General features: G+C 49.0%; 1 long non-coding RNA gene across 3 annotated transcripts in view; it reads left to right on the top strand.

Annotated features, from left to right (window-relative positions):
* Positions 1–19,031, top strand: part of LOC142250392 (uncharacterized) — a 148,717-nt gene extending 129,686 nt beyond the window's left edge. For 2 of the 3 annotated variants that reach the window (XR_012725181.1, XR_012725184.1), the window contains one exon: positions 6,593–6,734. This is a non-coding gene — a long non-coding RNA (uncharacterized LOC142250392). Of the gene's footprint in view, positions 1–6,592; positions 6,735–13,504; positions 13,604–18,797 lie in introns of those variants that run through there. The other variant, XR_012725182.1, reaches the window with a different exon arrangement.
* The last annotated feature ends 752 nt before the right edge of the window (positions 19,032–19,783 follow it).

Raw genomic sequence — 19,783 nt, 5'->3', positions numbered from 1 at the left:
ACATGACTTTCATCTCTATTATCATAATGCAGAAAGCCGGGGTGGGCGCGCGGCCCCTCGCACACGGCCATCCAATCAGCTCAGCACCGCAGCAATGTCTGCCTTCAGGACAGGTGACCCTACGCGATGAGGCTGCAGCACTTTTAGCTGTTTTCAGGGGAGATTTTATTACATTAAATGATAAAAAAAATTATATAACAATTTGATTAAATATATTGAGTAAAATGTCCCTATACGAAATATTAGCCCCGTAGTCTCCCCATGGATTACTTTTATTTCCAATGATCTCTGTGTTTGTATTATTCCTCTATATGAGTAAATTGACAAGTGGGTGTTGCCACTTGGGGCATGTCTCTGTACAGCCTCTCACTGTCCAACCAGTGCAGACTGTAGGGCCACACCCCCTGTGTAGAATGTTAACACCCAGTTGTCAATTTACTTATAAACATTCAGGAAGAATAATATAAGAATGGCACAACAGAGGTAACACAAAGGATGCTCCAAAATTGACGATGTACAGTATTGTGGAAAAGTATTAAGCAAATGTGGAAAAATATTCATTCAATTTTGACTTTTCCTTTTTTTGTTCACTTTGCATTTGGTTTGTAGTATATAATCATGAGCCTGCCATTGTAAATAATAATTTAGTTAATTGATAAAAATAAACTATTAAGTCTTCAGTTTCTGAAAGCATTCTTACTTTGCAGTATTTTTTTGCACCCCTGCCTTTAACTTTTGCACAGTATTCTATAAATTTAAACAGACACTTTTGCATTTCAGACAATATAAGTATTTGATACTAGTTAATAGAAGCTTATTTTAGAAAAAATATTGCAGGAAATATTGTGCCCTGTAAAGTGCAGTTCCTCAGGGGCGGGGCATGACACAGGGGTTGTCCCTGAACTTGTGTCATGCTCCACCCATGAGTATATACCGTATTTTTCGGACTATAAGACGCACCCTGGTTTTAGAGGAGGAAACTAGGAAAATAAAATTTTAAGCAAAAAATGTGGTCATGACACACTGTTATGGGGCGAGGATCTGCTGCTGACACTGTTATGGGGGTAATGTCCCCAAATTCTCTACTAAGGTGCCGCATCCTGGTAATGATCCTCCTGCCTTGTATATACAGTATATGTCCCTCATCCTGCTATATACCGTCATCCTGCCATATGGCCGCATCCTGCTATATAACCCATCATGGCATATGCGCCCATCCTGCTGATATGACCCCATCCTCCTCAGATGACCCCATCCTGCTCATATTATACCCCCATCCTAGTGTATGGCCGCATCCTGTGGCACATAAAAAAAAATAAACGTTCATACTCACCTCAGCTCACCTCACTCCCTGCAGCATCGCTCGTCCTCCGGTCTGTGTCAGCGGCAGCGCCGCTGAGTGGTGCCGTCCCCGTTCTCCTGCAGCATCACTTGTCCTCCCATCTGTGTCAGCGGCAGCGCCGCTGAGAGGAGCCGTCCCCGTTACCCTGCTGCATCGCGATCATCTCCTGTGTCTGTGCCGGTGGCGGCTGCGTGTGGACACGTGCGCACAGCGATGACGTCATCGCTATGCGCGCCGCTAGTCTCCACCCAGCCGACGGCACAGGAGATGATTGCGATACAGCAAGGTAACGGGGATGGCTCCACTCAGCGGCGCTTCCGCTGACACAGACAGGAGAACGAGCGATGCTGCAGGGGAACGGTCAGTACTGTACACTGATTCACTGCTCCCCGCGCTGATGATGATGCGCGGGGGGCAGTGAATACAGCCGCACATGATCACTCCAGGCCGTAGTTGCCAGGGGTGATCATGCGGGCCGGCTGTTTATCCCCCGCCCACCTGTCAGTGCCTGCTTCAGCGCTGAGGGATGATGGGCGGGGGATGGGCGTGCATATTAAATGAGCGGGTCCACGTGGTCACGGCAGGCTGCTACAGCCTGCTCGTGTCCCCGATGACCCGCTGTACCGCAGCACCCTCATTCCCCGCAGCCACATTCAGACCATAAGACGCACCCCCCACTTTCCCCCAACATTTGGGGGGAAAAAAGTGCGTCTTATGGTCCGAAAAATACGGTATTACTCAATGTATTACTGTTCTTTGAAGGTGCTATCCACTGCTTACATATTTATTATTATTATTTATTATAGCGCCATTTATTCTATGGCGCTTTACATGTGAAAGGGGTATACATAATAGGGACAAGTACAATAATCATAAACAATACAAGACACAGACAGGTACAGGAGGAGAGAGGTCCCTGCCCGCGAGGGCTCACAGTCTACAAGGAATAGGTGAGGATACATTAGGTGAGGGTAGAGCTGGTTGTTCAGAGTCATATCAGACTCAGGGTTACGACAGGTTGTAGGCTTGTCGAAAGAGGTGGGTCTTCAGGTTCCTTTTGAAGCTTGTCAAGGTAGGCGAGAGTCTGATTTGTTGTGGCAGAGCATTCCAGAGTATGGGGGAGGCACGGGAGAAATCTTGGATGCGATGGTGGGAAGAGGAGATGAGAGGGGAGCAGAGGTGGAGATCTTGTGAGGATCAAAGGTTACGTGCAGGTAAGTACTGGGAGACTAGGTCACAATGTATGGAGGAGACAGGTTGTGGATGGCTTTGTATGTCATGGTTAGTGTTTTGAAGTGGAGTCGTTGGGCAATGGGAAGCCATTGAAGGGATTGGCAGAGAGGAGAGGTCGGGGAGTAGAGGGGGGACAGGTGGATTAGCCGGGCACCATAGTTTAGAATAGATTGTAGGGGTGCGAGACTGTTAGAAGGGAGGCCAGAGAGCAGGATGTTGCAATAATCCAGGCGGGAGATAATAAGGGCATGCACTAGGGTGTTTGCAGCTTCTTGGGAAAGGAATGTACTGATCCGGGAAATATTTTTGAGTTGGAGACTGCAGGAGGTGAAGAGGGCTTGGATGTGTGGCTTGAAAGAGAGATCAGAGTCTAGAGATACTCCCAGGCAGGGAGCACGTGGGACTGGGGAAAGTGAGCAGCCATTGACATTGATAGATATGTCAGGTGGGGGGGGTTGAGTGAGGAGGAGGAGGAAAGATGATGAATTCTGTTTTGTCCATGTTCAGTTTTATGACTTATCCATAGGTTTATGTCATCAATATCAGATAAGTGGTGGTCCAACACTTGGCACCACCACCAATTATCTATTTGCAGCTTGGGTGGATGGATGTAACAGCACAGCACTGTGTAGTGTGTAGTGGCCGTTTTCAGGTGCTGCAGCTCAGTTCTTGTTGAAGTGAATAGGAGCAGAGTCTCAGTAGCTCTACACAGTGCACAGATCTGTGCTGCTTCGGCTCCTTACACTGTCAGTTGTTGGATCCAAACTAATCTGATATTGATGACCTACTGTAAAGATAGGTCATACATTTTTAAGTAGTAGACAACCACTAGAAAAAAATAATTCCTTTTCTGTAATGCTATTATTTAGTGTTCAGAATTTTTTTTTTTTGTGAAACATGTTGCACATCCTGTCCGAAGTTTCGGCTGTAAGGGTACGGTTCCACTTGCGTTTTGCACGGGCGAGTGCAATCCGATAAAACATCAGATTGCTCTCACTATAGTGCAAAACTATGGGGAAGTCCACCTGCGATTGATTTCTCATGCCATAGTGGCATGCGGAATGAATTTCAGCATGCTGCGTTTGACAATGAGTCTAGGCTCACGCCCCCCTATACAAGTCTATGGGAGTGTGTGAAAGGTGTGGATGTTGGGATTAATCGAATTGTTCTGGGTAGTGTGTTCCAAAGCATAGGCGCAGCTCGTGAGAAATCTTGAAGACGGGAGTGGAAGGTTCGAATTATTGAAGATGTCAGTCTTAGGTCATTAGCAGAACGTAGGTGATAGACAGAGAAGAGGGAGGAGATGTAGGGCAGTGCAGAACTGTGGAGAGGACGGGTAGGTGATAGACAGAGATGAGGGAGGAGATGTAGGGCAGTGCAGAACTGTGGAGAGGACGGGTAGGTGATAGACAGAGATGAGGGAGGAGATGTAGGGCAGTGCAGAACTGTGGAGAGGACGGGTAGGTGATAGACAGAGATGAGGGAGGAGATGTAGGGCAGTGCAGAACTGTGGAGAGGACAGGTAGGTGATAGACAGAGAGGAGGGAGGAGATGTAGGGCAGTGCAGAACTGTGGAGAGGACGGGTAGGTGATAGACAGAGATGAGGGAGGTGATGTAGGGCAGTGCAGAACTGTGGAGAGGACGGGTAGGTGATAGACAGAGATGAGGGAGGAGATGTAGGGCAGTGCAGAACTGTGGAGAGGACAGGTAGGTGATAGACAGAGAGGAGGGAGGAGATGTAGGGCAGTGCAGAACTGTGGAGAGGACGGGTAGGTGATAGACAGAGATGAGGGAGGTGATGTAGGGCAGTGCAGAACTGTGGAGAGGACGGGTAGGTGATAGACAGAGAGGAGGGAGGAGATGTAGGGCAGTGCAGAACTGTGGAGAGGACGGGTAGGTGATAGACAGAGATGAGGGAGGAGATGTAGGGCAGTGCAGAACTGTGGAGAGGACAGGTAGGTGATAGACAGAGAGGAGGGAGGAGATGTAGGGCAGTGCAGAACTGTGGAGAGGACGGGTAGGTGATAGACAGAGATGAGGGAGGTGATGTAGGGCAGTGCAGAACTGTGGAGAGGACGGGTAGGTGATAGACAGAGAGGAGGGAGGAGATGTAGGGCAGTGCAGAACTGTGGAGAGGACGGGTAGGTGATAGACAGAGATGAGGGAGGAGATGTAGGGCAGTGCAGAACTGTGGAGAGGACGGGTAGGTGATAGACAGAGATGAGGGAGGAGATGTAGGGCGGTGCATAACTGTGAAGAGGACGGGTAGGTGATAGACAGAGATGAGGGAGGAGATGTAAGGTGGTGCAGAACTGTGGAGAGGATGGGTAGGTGATAGACAGAGATGAGGGAGAAGATGTAAGGTGGTGCAGAACTGTAGAGAGCTTTATGGGTGATAGAGATGAGGGTGGAGATGTAAGGCGGTGCAAAACTGTGGAGAGGATGGGTAGGTGATAGACAGATGAGGGAGGAGATGTAAGGCGGTGCAGAACTGTGGAGAGGACAGGTGGGATGATAGACAGAGATGAGGGTGGAGATGTAAGGCGGTGTATAACTGTGGAGAGGACGGGTAGGTGATAGACAGAGATGAGGGAGGAGATGTAAGGCGGTGCATAACTGTAGAGAGCTTTGTGGGTGATAGACAGAGATGAGGGAGAAGATGTAAGGCGGTGTATAACTGTGGAGAGGACGGGTAGGTGATAGACAGAGATGAGGGAGGAGATGTAAGGCGGTGCAGAACTGTGGAGAGGACAGGTGGGATGATAGACAGAGATGAGGGTGGAGATGTAAGGCGGTGTGGAAATGTGGAGAGCTTTGTGGGTGAGAAAGATAAGTTTACTGTATATTGGACTCTGTAGCGGATAGGCAACCAGTGTAATGACTGGCACAGAGCAGAGGCATCAGTGAAGCGGTTGGAGAGGAATATGATCTTGGCTGCAGCATTCAGGGTGGATTGGAGAGGGGACAGTTTAGTAACAGGGAGACCAATTAGTAAAGAATTACAGTAATCCAGACGAGAATGAATGAGAGTGACAGTAATGCCGGCGTCACACGGTACGATATATCGGGCAATATGTCGTCAGGGTCACGTCGTAAGTGACGCACATCCAGCATCGTTTGATATATCGTAGCGTGTGACAGCTACGAGCGATGGTGAACGAGCAAAAATACTCACCTTATCGTTGCTCGTTGACACGTTGCTCATTTTCAAAAAGTCGTTTCTTCTTCTCTGCGCCGCTTGTTCATCGTACCCGGGGCAGCACACATCGCTCCGTGTGACACCCCGGGAACGATGAACTCAGCTTACCTGCCTCCCACCGGCATTGTGGAAGGAAGGAGGTGGGCGGGATGTTTATGTCCCGCTCATCTCCGCCCCTCTGCTTCTGTTGGCCGGCCGCTGTGTGATGTCGCTGTGACGCCGAACGTCCCTCCCCCTTCAGGAACTGGATGTTCGACGCCCACAGTGAGGTCATCTGGGAGGTAAGTGCATGTGACAGGGGGATAACGACTTTGTGCGACACGGGCAACTAATTGCCCGTGACGCACAAACGACGGGGACGGGTACGATCGCTCGTGCAATCGCACAATAGATCGTACCATGTGATGCCGGCATTAGAGTTTTTGCAGAGTCAACGGTAAGAAAAGGTCGAATTCTAGAGATGATTTTGAGGCGGAATTGACAGGAACGAGCGAGTGAACGAATGTGGGGAGCAAAGGGAGATCAGAGTCAAATATAACCCCAAGGCAGCGGGCGTGCTGCTGGGGCGTAATGGTAGAACCACACACTGAAATGGTAATATTGGGTTTGGGAACGTTGGGAGAGGGAGGAAACAGGAGAAGTTCAGATTTTGACAGGTTCAGTTTTAGATAGAGGGAGGACATGATGTTAGAGATGGCGGACAGACAATCACTGGTATTTTGTAGTAATCCAGGGGTGATGTCAGGAGTTTACACTTGGGTGTCGTCAGCATAGAGATGGTACTGGAAACCTAATCTGCTCATGTTTTGTCCAATAGGGGCTGTGTATAGAGAGAAGAGGAGGGGACCCAAAACTGAGCCTTGAGGAACCCTGACCATAAGCGGAAGAGGAGAGGAACCATTGGAATCATTTGCATTTATTAATAACTACATCTCACTGTGTATAGGTGGCCCCTACACTTAGGACAGCAGTACGTATAAGTCTGCCAGTGTAAGGAAAGGATGGTCAGCCTTCGATCTTCGAATGGAAGAAAAACAGCAATCGGTTTCCGCATCCGTTCTCCATAGACTCCAACGTTGAAAAAAATTGGATCCAGCTGAAATCAGTTTTTTAAAAATGGACAAAAAGTTGTGTCTGCGCAAAAGATTGGGGCTGGGTCTGTTCTAAAGGCCCCGTCACACGCAGCGACGTATCTGACAATATATCGCCGGGGTCACGGATTCCGGGAAGCACATCTGGCATCGTTAGCGACGTCATTGCGTGTGACACCAACGAACGACCGTTAACGATGGAAAATACTCACCAAATCGTCCATCGTTGACACGTTGTTTATTTTCAAAAAATCATTGATTGTTGCAGGACGCAGGTTGTTCGTCGTTCCCGAGGCAGCACACATCGCTACGTGTGACACCCCGGGAACGACGAAGTACAGCTTACCTGCGGCCGCCGGCAATGAGGAAGGAAGGAGGTGGGCAGGATGTTACGACCGCTCATCTCCTCCCCTCCGCTTCTATTGGGCGGCCGCTTAGTGACGCCGCACGAACCACCCCCTTAGAAAGGAGGTGGTTCGCTGCCCACAGCGACGTCGCTAGGCAGGTAAGTCCGTGTGACGGCTCTGAACGATATTGTGCACCACGGGCAGCTATTTGCCCGTGACGCACAAAACGACAGGGGCGGGTACGCTCACAAGCGAAATCACTGCGTGTGACGGGGCCTTTACGGATGATTACTGGACATGTGTGGGAAGTGTGTGTATTGGGCATGTGTGATAGGGACGTGGGAGCAGGACCTCCACCTGGGGGAGGTGAGAAGACGGAGGGGTCATTGTGTATTTGGCTCATCCAGAGTAATGTACTTTATCAATTGTAGGACATTCTGTCTGGTCTGTTTCGGGGTCTCCGGAACCAGTATCCCCTTTACGCATCTAAACTCTTGAACAATGGCTATAACACAACAAGAAGTTTTCCTAAAGTTGACTTACCCAATCTCAAAGTTGCCATAAACTCGCGATGGCTTTTTTTCCCCCTAAACTTCAATCCGGCCATGACGTTTGCCATTGGGGAACATTCGGGAGGCACTTATTAATTGTTCGGCCAATCCCCATTAGCTGTTCGACAAAATATCACAATGAGAGGGGTTTGTGACCCATATTCTCTATACTCAAAAAAAACATTTGAGGCCACACTGTCACCCATACTGTACACAATTAAGAAAACTAAACGCACAACCCCCCCCCCCACCCCCCCCCCCCACCCGGCACCCCGGGGCGTCCCTCCAAGGTAGAATTAAATTTAATTATGCAGGATCCATTAATGTGGACAATGGGGAACACTGACCTTCTTATCATATCAATGCTTCTTATCTGTAGACACAAATAGTCAGCTAATTACCCCTTGAATTGGGAGCTGGGTGTTATCATTGCATTTAAATTAGTGTTTCTGGGTGCTGGGGTGGGGGAGGGGAATGCTGGTGGCTGAAATCTATAAGTTTTATTGTCTAATTCTGGGTATTTTACTTGTGCTCAAAACTGAATAAGACTGGCATGAGGGCAAATTGACCAAGATGGCACCCGGCCATGCCCACCCATGTGATGGCAAGCTGAGTGCACACCGTGTCTGTACTGAGGGTTTAGCATATATCACAGAGGTGGCGTATTCATGGTGATGTGTATTGGCATGCCGTATGTTAATTCTGCAGTATAGGGTTTATTTTTATAATGGGAACCTATGGGCAGTGTTGTGCGGCCGAATGCTGATGTAAGCTGACGCTGTGTGCACAGGGATCAATATGGATGTTACATGTCATCTGCATTAGGGTAGGTTCAGACGACCATAAAAGAAAAGGGGCCAGTCACATCCGCAAATTGGAAACCACTGACTCCCTGTGCCTTTACATTGCACACATTATTCTGGTCCATAAAACAGATCAAAATGGTGCAATCTGTGATTTTATGTCCAAGTGGATTTCCAGCATAGAAAATTGTCCTTGTTCATTGGCACAACGGCTCTAGTGGCACAGCGGCTCTACTGGCACAGCGGCTCTAGTGGCACAGCGGCTCTAGTGGCACAGCGGCTCTACTGGCACAGTGGCTCTAAAGACACAGCGGCTCTAGTGGCACAGCGACTCTAATAGCACAGCGGCTCTACTGGCACAATGGCTGTACTGGCACAGTGGCTCTAGTGGCACAGCGGCTCTAATAGCACAGCGGCTCTAGTGGCACAGCGGCTCTAATAGCACAGCGGCTCTAATAGCACAGCGGCTCTAGTGGCACAGCGGCTCTAATAGCACAGCGGCTCTAATAGCACAGCGGCTCTAGTGGCACAGCGACTCTAATCGCACAGCGGCTCTACTGGCACAATGGCTCTACTGGCACAGCGGCTCTAGTGGTACAATGGTTCTAGTGGCACAGCGGCTCTAGTGGTACAATGGCTCTAGTGGCACAGTGGCTCTAGTGGCACAGCGGCTCTAATAGCACAGCGGCTCTAGTGGCACAGGGGCTCTAATAGCACAGCGGCTCTAATAGCACAGCGGCTCTAGTGGCACAGCGGCTCTAATAGCACAGCGTCTCTACTGGCACAATGGCTCTACTGGCACAGCGGCTCTAGTGGTACAATGGCTCTAGTGGCACAGCGGCTCTAGTGGTACAATGGCTCTAGTGGCACAGCGGCTCTAATAGCACAGCGGCTCTAGTGGCACAATGGCTCTAATAGCACAGCGGCTCTACTGGCACAATGGCTCTACTGGCACAGCGGCTCTAGTGGTACAATGGCTCTAGTGGCACAGCGGCCCAAGTGCCACAATGGCTCTAATAGCACAGCGGCTCTAGTGGCACAATGGCTCTACTGGCACAATGACTCTACTGGCACAGCGGCTCTAGTGGCACAATGACTCTACTGGCACAGCGGCTCTAGTGGCACAATGGCTCTAATGGCACAATGACTCTACTGGCACAGCGGCTCTAGTGGCACAATGGCTCTACTGGCACAGCGGCTCTAGTGGTACAATGGCTCTAGTGGCACAGCGGCTCTAGTGGTACAATGGCTCTAGTGGCACAGCGGCTCTAGTGGTACAATGGCTCTAGTGGCACAGCGGCTCTAATAGCACAGCGGCTCTAGTGGCACAGCGGCTCTAATAGCACAGCGGCTCTAATAGCACAGCGGCTCTAGTGGCACAGCGGCTCTAATAGCACAGCGTCTCTACTGGCACAATGGCTCTACTGGCACAGCGGCTCTAGTGGTACAATGGCTCTAGTGGCACAGCGGCTCTAGTGGTACAATGGCTCTAGTGGCACAGCGGCTCTAATAGCACAGCGGCTCTAGTGGCACAATGGCTCTAATAGCACAGCGGCTCTACTGGCACAATGGCTCTACTGGCACAGCGGCTCTAGTGGTACAATGGCTCTAGTGGCACAGCGGCCCAAGTGCCACAATGGCTCTAATAGCACAGCGGCTCTAGTGGCACAATGGCTCTACTGGCACAATGACTCTACTGGCACAGCGGCTCTAGTGGCACAATGACTCTACTGGCACAGCGGCTCTAGTGGCACAATGGCTCTAATGGCACAATGACTCTACTGGCACAGCGGCTCTAGTGGCACAATGGCTCTACTGGCACAGCGGCTCTAGTGGTACAATGGCTCTAGTGGCACAGCGGCTCTAGTGGTACAATGGCTCTAGTGGCACAGTGGCTCTAGTGGCACAGCGGCTCTAATAGCACAGCGGCTCTAGTGGCACAGCGGCTCTAATAGCACAGCGGCTCTAGTGGCACAGCGGCTCTAATAGCACAGCGTCTCTACTGGCACAATGGCTCTACTGGCACAGCGGCTCTAGTGGTACAATGGCTCTAGTGGCACAGCGGCTCTAGTGGTACAATGGCTCTAGTGGCACAGCGGCTCTAATAGCACAGCGGCTCTAGTGGCACAATGGCTCTAATAGCACAGCGGCTCTACTGGCACAATGGCTCTACTGGCACAGCGGCTCTAGTGGTACAATGGCTCTAGTGGCACAGCGGCCCAAGTGCCACAATGGCTCTAATAGCACAGCGGCTCTAGTGGCACAATGGCTCTACTGGCACAGCGGCTCTAGTGGTACAATGGCTCTAGTGGCACAGCGGCTCTAGTGGTACAATGGCTCTAGTGGCACAGCGGCTCTAGTGGTACAATGGCTCTAGTGGCACAGCGGCTCTAGTGGTACAATGGCTCTAGTGGCACAGCGGCTCTAGTGGTACAATGGCTCTAAAGGCACAGCGGCTCTAGTGGCACAATGGCTCTACTAGCACAGCGGCTCTAGTGGCACAATGGCTCTAGTGGCACAATGACTCTACTGGCACAGCGGCTCTAGTGGCACAATGACTCTACTGGCACAGCGGCTCTAGTGGCACAATGGTTCTAATGGCACAATGACTCTACTGGCACAGCGGCTCTAGTGGCACAATGACTCTACTGGCACAGCGGCTCTAGTGGCACAATGGCTCTAGTGGCACAATGACTCTACTGGCACAGCGGCTCTAGTGGCACAATGGCTCTAATGGCACAGCGGCTCTAGTTGCACAGCAGCTCTAATCGCACAGCAGCTCTAATGGCTCTGCGGCTCTAATGGCACAGTGGCAATAGTGGCACACCAGGTGCAATGGCATAGTGGCGCCACTGGCACACTGGCTATAATGGCATATCGGCTATAATGGCATAGCGGCTCTAATGGTACAGTGGCTATAGTGGCACAGTGGCTGTAATGGCATAGCGGTAATAGTGGCATAGCAGCTATAGTGGCACAATAGCTCCAAAGGCACAGCAGCTCTAATGGCACAGGGGCTATAGTGAAACAGCAGCTATAATGGCACAGCGGCAACAGTGGCTCTAATGGCACACACAATATAAAGTCATCTGAATGAGCCCCTATACAGTGCATATAATCCACACTGCTAGAAGTATATTTGTCCCTGACCCCCTAATCTTCCAGCCCAATCACACCCCATGTGTCCTGAGCTCTATAATAATCCCTAATTTATTTTTTTGGGCTTTTTTTGGTGGGGGGTTTGCACCGTATGACAGTGGTGTTCAGACACTGGCATTGGTGCTTTTTTTTTTTTAACCAATAGCGCCACTCCTGATTAATGGCTATGTCTGGTATTACATCTCATGCCATTCACGTTAATGTAACGTAGGAAAAGGGGCAGTTTCTTCAAAACCTCCATTGTCTGTAGCAGTGCACGGAGGTCATCAGATGAAATTAGGTTATATCTAGTGTGAAAGGGACCATGACCTCTGATCGATTTCCTCCAGGGCTCAGGAGCAGACACCCTGGGACATTAAGGACCCCCTGTATGAGTAGTTATGCTTTGCAGCAGGGCCTGGGCGTAGCCTACATGTCTGTGCCCGTTGCCAGCACCGGCGGTGAGTGGTACCAGGACACCGGTGACACGGCTTCCTTATTATACTGGAACTGCAGGAAATCTCCTCTGGAATGATAATCGGCCCGAGGTCACACACAACCCTACAGGAATGGGTGACGCGCTCAGTTACTCAGGTTCTGTCTGGATTATTTGGAACCGGGAAAAGAGAGAGGTCAAGACCCCAATTCTGTCCACTTCAATGGGCGAAACATTCACGATCCATCTACCGTGAAATAACATGAACCAGCCCCTGATATCTGCCGTTCATGGGGAGTCTGGAGGGTGTCCAAATACAGAAGGGTCGTCTACGTCTCAACCCTAATTCCCATCTGTCCTGATTGTGCAGATCAGCCTGAAAAACAATCTGGGCTCATATAAAAACCTATCCCAAAAGTGGGCATTTCTGTTGCTCCTCGGGGGAGGAGTTAACTATGATTAATGGATCTAAACCAAACCCGCCCATGAGGAACGACATGCCCTCTTAGAGTGGATCCCACCACCACCTATGAGCCAGAACTGAGAGCTGCTCTGAACAGATGGAGCCCATTATATCAGGCTTTCATAATGGACACCCCATAAAATTAAATTTCCTCTGTACTGCCAAGAAAAATGGCCGTCTGGCCCGCAGCGCTCACTAATCAACAGCAGGACCTGGGGAGATCAACTCGTCACTCCCAACCACCCTATTCTTAAAGGGGCTATGTCTAATAAAACAACCCCTTTAAAAGGTAAATACATCCTATAAATGGTCATGTACCAGACAAATGAAGGGGTTCAGAGAGCGGACTCCAATAGTATACTGGCCATAGGGTGCCACTAAATTAATGAATCCCACTAAATTTTGTATATGAGTGTGAACTCGCACTAATATTTGCTTGCACTTGTACGCCCCCTAGTGGACTGGGGTGATATTACATCCCATTTATACCAGTCTATATCATGTGCTGTTCCTCTGTTATTCCTCTTGAAAATCCAGGGATACACTGGCAACTGGGTGTTAAAATTCATTTGGCCAGTGGGGATGGGGGTGTGGGGTCCTGACCCTGACCTATTCTGACAGTCATCATTGATTGGACAATGTCAGAGTGTGACTGGAAACCGCTTCAATTGGTAATTTATTCATAAATTTCCAGGAGGAATAACAGAGGAACGGAATAACACAGAGTTCTAACAAGAGGTGCTGCAGAATGATTATTTCATGGAGAATAAAAGTCGAGACGTCAAACGAGAAAACGGATCCTCTTTAATATCAGTCCTTGAAAATATTGTTAGTTTCTCCATCTGGATTTATTCCGGTTTATTTGCCATTATTATAATATAGTGCTACAATATGTTGCAGGTGTCCCATGCACTGGTTACAGCTTTTTCAGCAGATTGTCTTCAGCGCCATCATCAGTGGAAAAATAGAATGACAACAGTAAAAGGGGAATGTATAACGGTAAGGTCATAGCTCCCCCTGGTGGTAAATAGTTATATGACTACATTGTATTTTTCTTAGTTCTATTATTAAAAGGGAAGTTATTATCTAGAAATGATCTATTGTTTAATTTAGGCTTTTGTGTAACATGTTTTTTTTTTAAAGGTTTGCCCATTTCTTTATTTTTTTTATATCTTAATTGTTATTAAAAAAAAAAAAAAAACATACTGGCCACTGAGGCTATTTTAGACTATATACTTCACAAAAGGTGATGTCACAGCTCACCTCCTCCTCATTTTGTACAATGACTGATAACTCAATGTACAGCAGTTACCACAGGATCCATCATTCACAATAGGTGATATCACAGCTCACCTCCTCCTGTACAATGATTGGTTATACAGCTGATAACACAGGACCCACCATTCACAATAGATGATGTCCCAGCTCACCTCCTCCTCCTGTACAATGATTGATAACACCACTATATACAGTAGATAACACAGGATCCATCATTCACAATAGGTGATGTCACAGCTCACCTCCTCCTCCTGTACAATGATTGATAACACCACTATATACAGTAGATAACACAGGATCCACCATTCACAATAGATGATGTCCCAGCTCACCTCCTCCTCCTGTACAATGATTGATACGACCACTATATACAGTAGATAACACAGGATCCACCATTCACAATAGGTGATGTCCCAGCTCACCTCCTCCTCCTGTACAATGATTGATAACACCACTATATACAGTAGATAACACAGGATCCATCATTCACAATAGGTGATGTCACAGCTCACCTCCTCCTCCTGTACAATGATTGATAAGACCACTATATACAGTAGATAACACAGGATCCACCATTCACAATAGATGATGTCCCAGCTCACCTCCTCCTCCTGTACAATGATTGATACGACCACTATATACAGTAGATAACACAGGATCCACCATTCACAATAGGTGATGTCCCAGCTCACCTCCTCCTCCTGTACAATGACTGATAACACCTCTATATACAACTGATAACAAGGAGCCACCATTCACAATAGATGATGTCCCAGCTCACCTCCTCCTCCTGTACAATGATTGATAACACCACTATATACAGTAGATAACACAGGATCCACCATTCACAATAGGTGATGTCCCAGCTCACCTCCTCCTCCTGTACAATGATTGATACGACCACTATATACAGTAGATAACACAGGCTCCATCATTCACAATAAGTGATGTCCCAGCTCCCCCTCCCTTCATAATGGCCTTTTACTCTAGCTCCTATATAGAGGCATCTAATGAGCGTGTGCAGTCTGTTAATTGCTGGTAATATATGGGTAATATATTCCAAACCTACAGAAAGTGTTTAAACAAAGCCCCAGTGGACAGTGTGAAAATTGCAAGATTTCTATTTATTTTTTTGAATAGATTGTGATATGGAAAAATAAATTGCCAAAGATTTCTTTTATGAATTTCCCTTCTCAGTAACCAATTCTGCCTTGTTACAAGGGATTCCTAGAGGGGACCAGTCTATTAAAACATGGCTCATAATTTTGAAAGAGAACAAGAGCTAGTACTCTACATCTGACCCCTGCTCAGCTAGGACCCCCTGGTGTGGACAGGTAATTGAACTGGTACATGTGCTGCAAAAGACAAAAGGTTTTGGGGTCTGTATGTATCAAAAGCCGAAGAAGTGACAAATGTATCTGTGGCGCCCTGGACAAGCCAGGACGTCACAGGTACTGCAACAACACACCCCACACCCCGGCTAGGCACATCAAAGTCAGACAAAAATCCTTGTTGCCTCCCTCCAGGGGCTGATGTCCACACCAGGGGGTGGAGCCAGGTGGTTGGCCCCACCCACCGAGGAGTACACAGTCCTGGAGGCGGGAAAAGGAAGTCAGAGTAGTGGAGAGGAGTTGAAGAGTGAAGTGGTAGTGGAGCAGACTGACCGTGTCCGGGTGCGTGGCCCGGGCACATACAGCAAGGTTGGCAGACGGTGGTGACCGTCTGCAGGAGGGGCTGATTGACGTGAACCGTAGGGACCGGGGACGGGCGGTGGCCCACCGGTACCGGATCGGGGAGCGAAGAGAAGCCAGCACCATTCGGCAGGGCCTACGGACCCCGACCAGGCTTGGAGTCGCCGTAAAAGCGGTCAAATCCGTTAGCGAAGGGAACCTCCGGGGTTTCCCAGCAGTCAAGACCCGATTGAAGGCAACCGCTCAAACCGTGAAGGGAAATACAGTCACGGCCAAGGCTACAGTTCCCAGGGCCAGAGCCTGCAGGCAAAAGGGGCTCCCTCAGCATCCATCCAAACTGGGGAGCGGGTTACTGGTGGGAAGCCATCGGAACCGAGAACATAACACAGGTGCAGGGAAAGGCAGTCACCGCCAACCTACCGGGAGAAGAACCACCGCAGCAGTCTGTGGGACCCGTCCATCCAGCCGTTTGTTTTACCGGAGACTTTGCATTCATCATTGGCTGAGTGAGTACCACCGTGCCGTGCGGCACCGCGCTGCCCCCGCGACCCTGCACCTCACCAGGCCCTGTAACCCGCCTGCTATTCCTCCCTCACCGGGCCCCGGGACAACCAACCCCCCTACCCACGGAGGGGAAAAACAACATCTAAGCTGCTCCCTGTCATCGCTCCCGGGATCCCCGTCCAGAGCAGCGGTGGTGTCACAACCTCACCACAACCATGGGTGGCGTCACGGACAATAAGTCCCCAAAACCATTCCCCTTTTCACTCACTGGCGAGGAGCGCCGCTCGAGTCCCCGGATCCGGCCCACCGCTCGAGCCACCGAGCAGCAAGCAAAGCAGCAGCAGTGCCGGACCCGAGCGTGGTGAGCGCAGCGTCCCCTCCCCGCCCGCAACATATCACCTCCAATGCAACGTCAGCTTTGCCTGCCTTCGAAAAACTGCAACCAGTCACGCCGGAGTTGATGTTCAGTTATGAATATTGGGGTTGTTGTAGCAGACAGTTATAGAAGATATATTTTCAGTTGGCGAATGTAATGCACCTACTCCCATCCCTTTGAGGCTGGCCTATGAGCTCCAAATTAAAATTGGGCACATGGATGACAATATGTATATTTCCTATTTATGGAAAGGTTAAATCATGACAGGAAATATGCCATTAAAATCTTCCACCTGGGACCTCCAGGGGCAGAGACATTCTGAACGTTATCATTTTCTAAAGACCGTAGTCACATCCCATGACCAACCCAATCTGAGGTCACTAAGGGGAGGTATGAGAGAGTGACTGTTTAATAATTAAGAGATTCTGAGTTGAAGCCTTTGTCCAATGCTGAAAGTTCTAGGTCGCTATAGGATTGTTTTATGTTTTCGAAAAGGAGTTCTTCCCTCCACTAAGCTCCGAGCCATTTCCATGATACAGGTTTAGTACTTTTCTTTTAGCTTTTTATTTTGTACAGCTGTATATAATGTATTGTTTAGTCCCCTTTGTAACATCTTTTGTATGTTTTTATAAATATTGCCTACTTTTTGGATGAAATATATAAAATGTAATAGCTTCATTCCACTTGCTCTATAAACTGCATCCCAGAAGCCTCAGGAGGCCAAATGTTACCAGTAACGGGTGTTCAATCAGGCTGTATAAGTGAACGTTGGGGGCAGCATTGAGTTATTGTGGAGCTTGTCAGTGACGTGTGTGTGTGTGTGTGTGTGTGTGTGTGTGTGTGTGGGTGGACGTGTGTGTGTGTGTTGCATTCACTCTGAAAGCACCCAATAATCAGCTTAGTGGTGAGTCCAGCCTTCACCTCATCCATCAATTGTCAGTCAATTTGTGTATCGTGCTCACAATTGGAGGCAGCGGAGTGCTCGTTACAAATTAGTGGCAGCTCTTGGGCTATCCTCCTTGGCATGTGATGGCAGTGGTGGGAGATCTGCATGATCGTCTGTGCTATCCTCCTTGGCATTTGACGGCAGTGGTGGGAGATCTGCATGATCGTCTGTGCTATCCTCCTTGGCATTTGATGGCAGTGGTGGGAGATCTGCATGATCGTCTGTGCTATCCTCCTTGACATTTGATGGCAGTGGTGGGAGATCTGCATGATCCTCTGGGCTATCCTCCTTGACATTTGATGGCAGTGGTGGGAGATCTGCATGATCGTCTGTGCTATCCTCCTTGGCATTTGATGGCAGTGGTGGGAGCTCTGCATGATCGTCTGGGCTATCCTCCTTGGCATTTGATGGCAGTGGTGGGAGATCTGCATGATCGTCTGGGCTATCCTCCTTGACATTTGATGGCAGTGGTGGGAGATCTGCATGATCGTCTGTGCTATCCTCCTTGGCATTTGATGGCAGTGGTGGGAGATCTGCATGATCGTCTGTGCTATCCTCCTTGGCATTTGATGGCAGTGGTGGGAGATCTGCATGATAGTCTGTGCTATCCTCCTTGGCATTTGACGGCAGTGGTGGGAGATCTGCATGATCGTCTGTGCTATCCTCCTTGACATTTGATGGCAGTGGTGGGAGATCTGCATGATCGTCTGGGCCATCCTCCTTGGCATTTGATGGCAGTGGTGGGAGATCTACATGATCGTCTGTGCTATCCTCCTTGGCATTTGATGGCAGTGGTGGGAGATCTGCATGATCGTCTGTGCTATCCTCCTTGGCATTTGATGGCAGTGGTGGGAGATCTGCATGATCGTCTGTGCTATCCTCCTTGGCATTTGATGGCAGTGGTGGGAGATCTGCATGATCGTCTGTGCTATCCTCCTTGGCATTTGATGGCAGTGGTGGGAGATCTGCATGATCGTCTGTGCTATCCTCCTTGGCATTTGATGGCAGTGGTGGGAGATCTGCATGATCGTCTGGGCTATCCTCCTTGGCATTTGATGGCAGTGGTGGGAGCTCTGCATGATCGTCTGTGCTATCCTCCTTGACATTTGATGGCAGCGGTGGGATATCTGCGTGAGCTCCCAGGCTATCCTCCATGACACCCATGGCATTCCTCCTCTTTGGACTAATTTGGCAGCCTTCATATTATATGTTTACGAGTAACCTACCGTAATAGCATGACAATACAAGTGAGTCACTTTGCTACCCCCTGCGACTGCAGCCAAGGGATATTTCTGCAATTCATTTTATTTTTACATTCTGAAAAGTTACCAATTTTCCAAGACCTCTGCTTGCTTGTTATTCAATAGAAATATTTATTATTTATTCTCAATTTCACAGAGTCTTCAAGGGAAAGAACATGTAACAATTGCCATGAAGAAAAAACGATTGAGAGCATCGCAAAAGAAAAGATATGGGGGAGAAATGAAGAACAGCAAGTGACAAGGATGAGAAAACAATGAAAAAAAGGATATACAGGATTCCAGCAGTTGACTATGAGACCCTCACTGGAGAGAGCCACGTGTAGGAGCTGGAACGCAGGAGGTTAAAGTGGAAAATGCCTAAAACATTAAAGCGTTATAGATATTGTTAAATAGAATAGTTTTGAAATTTACTGTTTATTAAAAATTTCAACCATTCTTGAGATATTAAGATTTTTCTTCTGTTTACGGTTTGTTGCCTAGGAGACCGACCACTTCTGCAATCAACTTTGTAATTACTACAGTGATAGTAGTTGGGATAGCGGTAATTACAAACTCACCAAAATGATTCTAAGGGGCCCTTTGCTCACTACGACATCGCAAGCCGATGCTGCGATGCCACGCGATAGTCCCCACCCCCGTCGCGGCTGCAATATCATGGTGATTAATGTTCGCTACAGCAGCTTCACATGCACTCACCTGCCCTGCGACCCACCTCTTTCCTAAGGGGGCGGGTCGTGTGGCGTCACACAGCAGGCGGCCAATAGAAGCGGAGGGGCGGAGATGAGCGGGACGTAAACATCCCACCCACCTCTCTCCTTCCGCATTGCAGAGGGGACGCAGGTAGGAGATGTTCCTCGCTCCTGTGACTTCACACACAGCGATGTATGCTGCCGCAGGAACTAGGAACAACAGCGTACCGTCGCAGCAGCCAAAATAATGAAAATGACCAATACTACACCGATCATACAATACCGACGCTTTCACGCTCGGTAAGCGTAGTTAAAACGATTTACACACTACGATGTCGAGAGCGACGCCGGATGTGCGTCACTTTCGATTTGACCCCACCGACATCGCACCTGCGATGTCGTAGTGTTCAAAGGGCCCCTAAGTATTGTGCAT

The sequence above is a fragment of the Anomaloglossus baeobatrachus genome, chromosome 9, assembly GCF_048569485.1.
Source record: "Anomaloglossus baeobatrachus isolate aAnoBae1 chromosome 9, aAnoBae1.hap1, whole genome shotgun sequence".
Taxonomy (NCBI): Eukaryota; Metazoa; Chordata; class Amphibia; order Anura; family Aromobatidae; genus Anomaloglossus; species Anomaloglossus baeobatrachus.
Note: the sequence above shows the minus strand (reverse complement) of the source record. Positions and strands in the feature narration are given on the sequence as shown.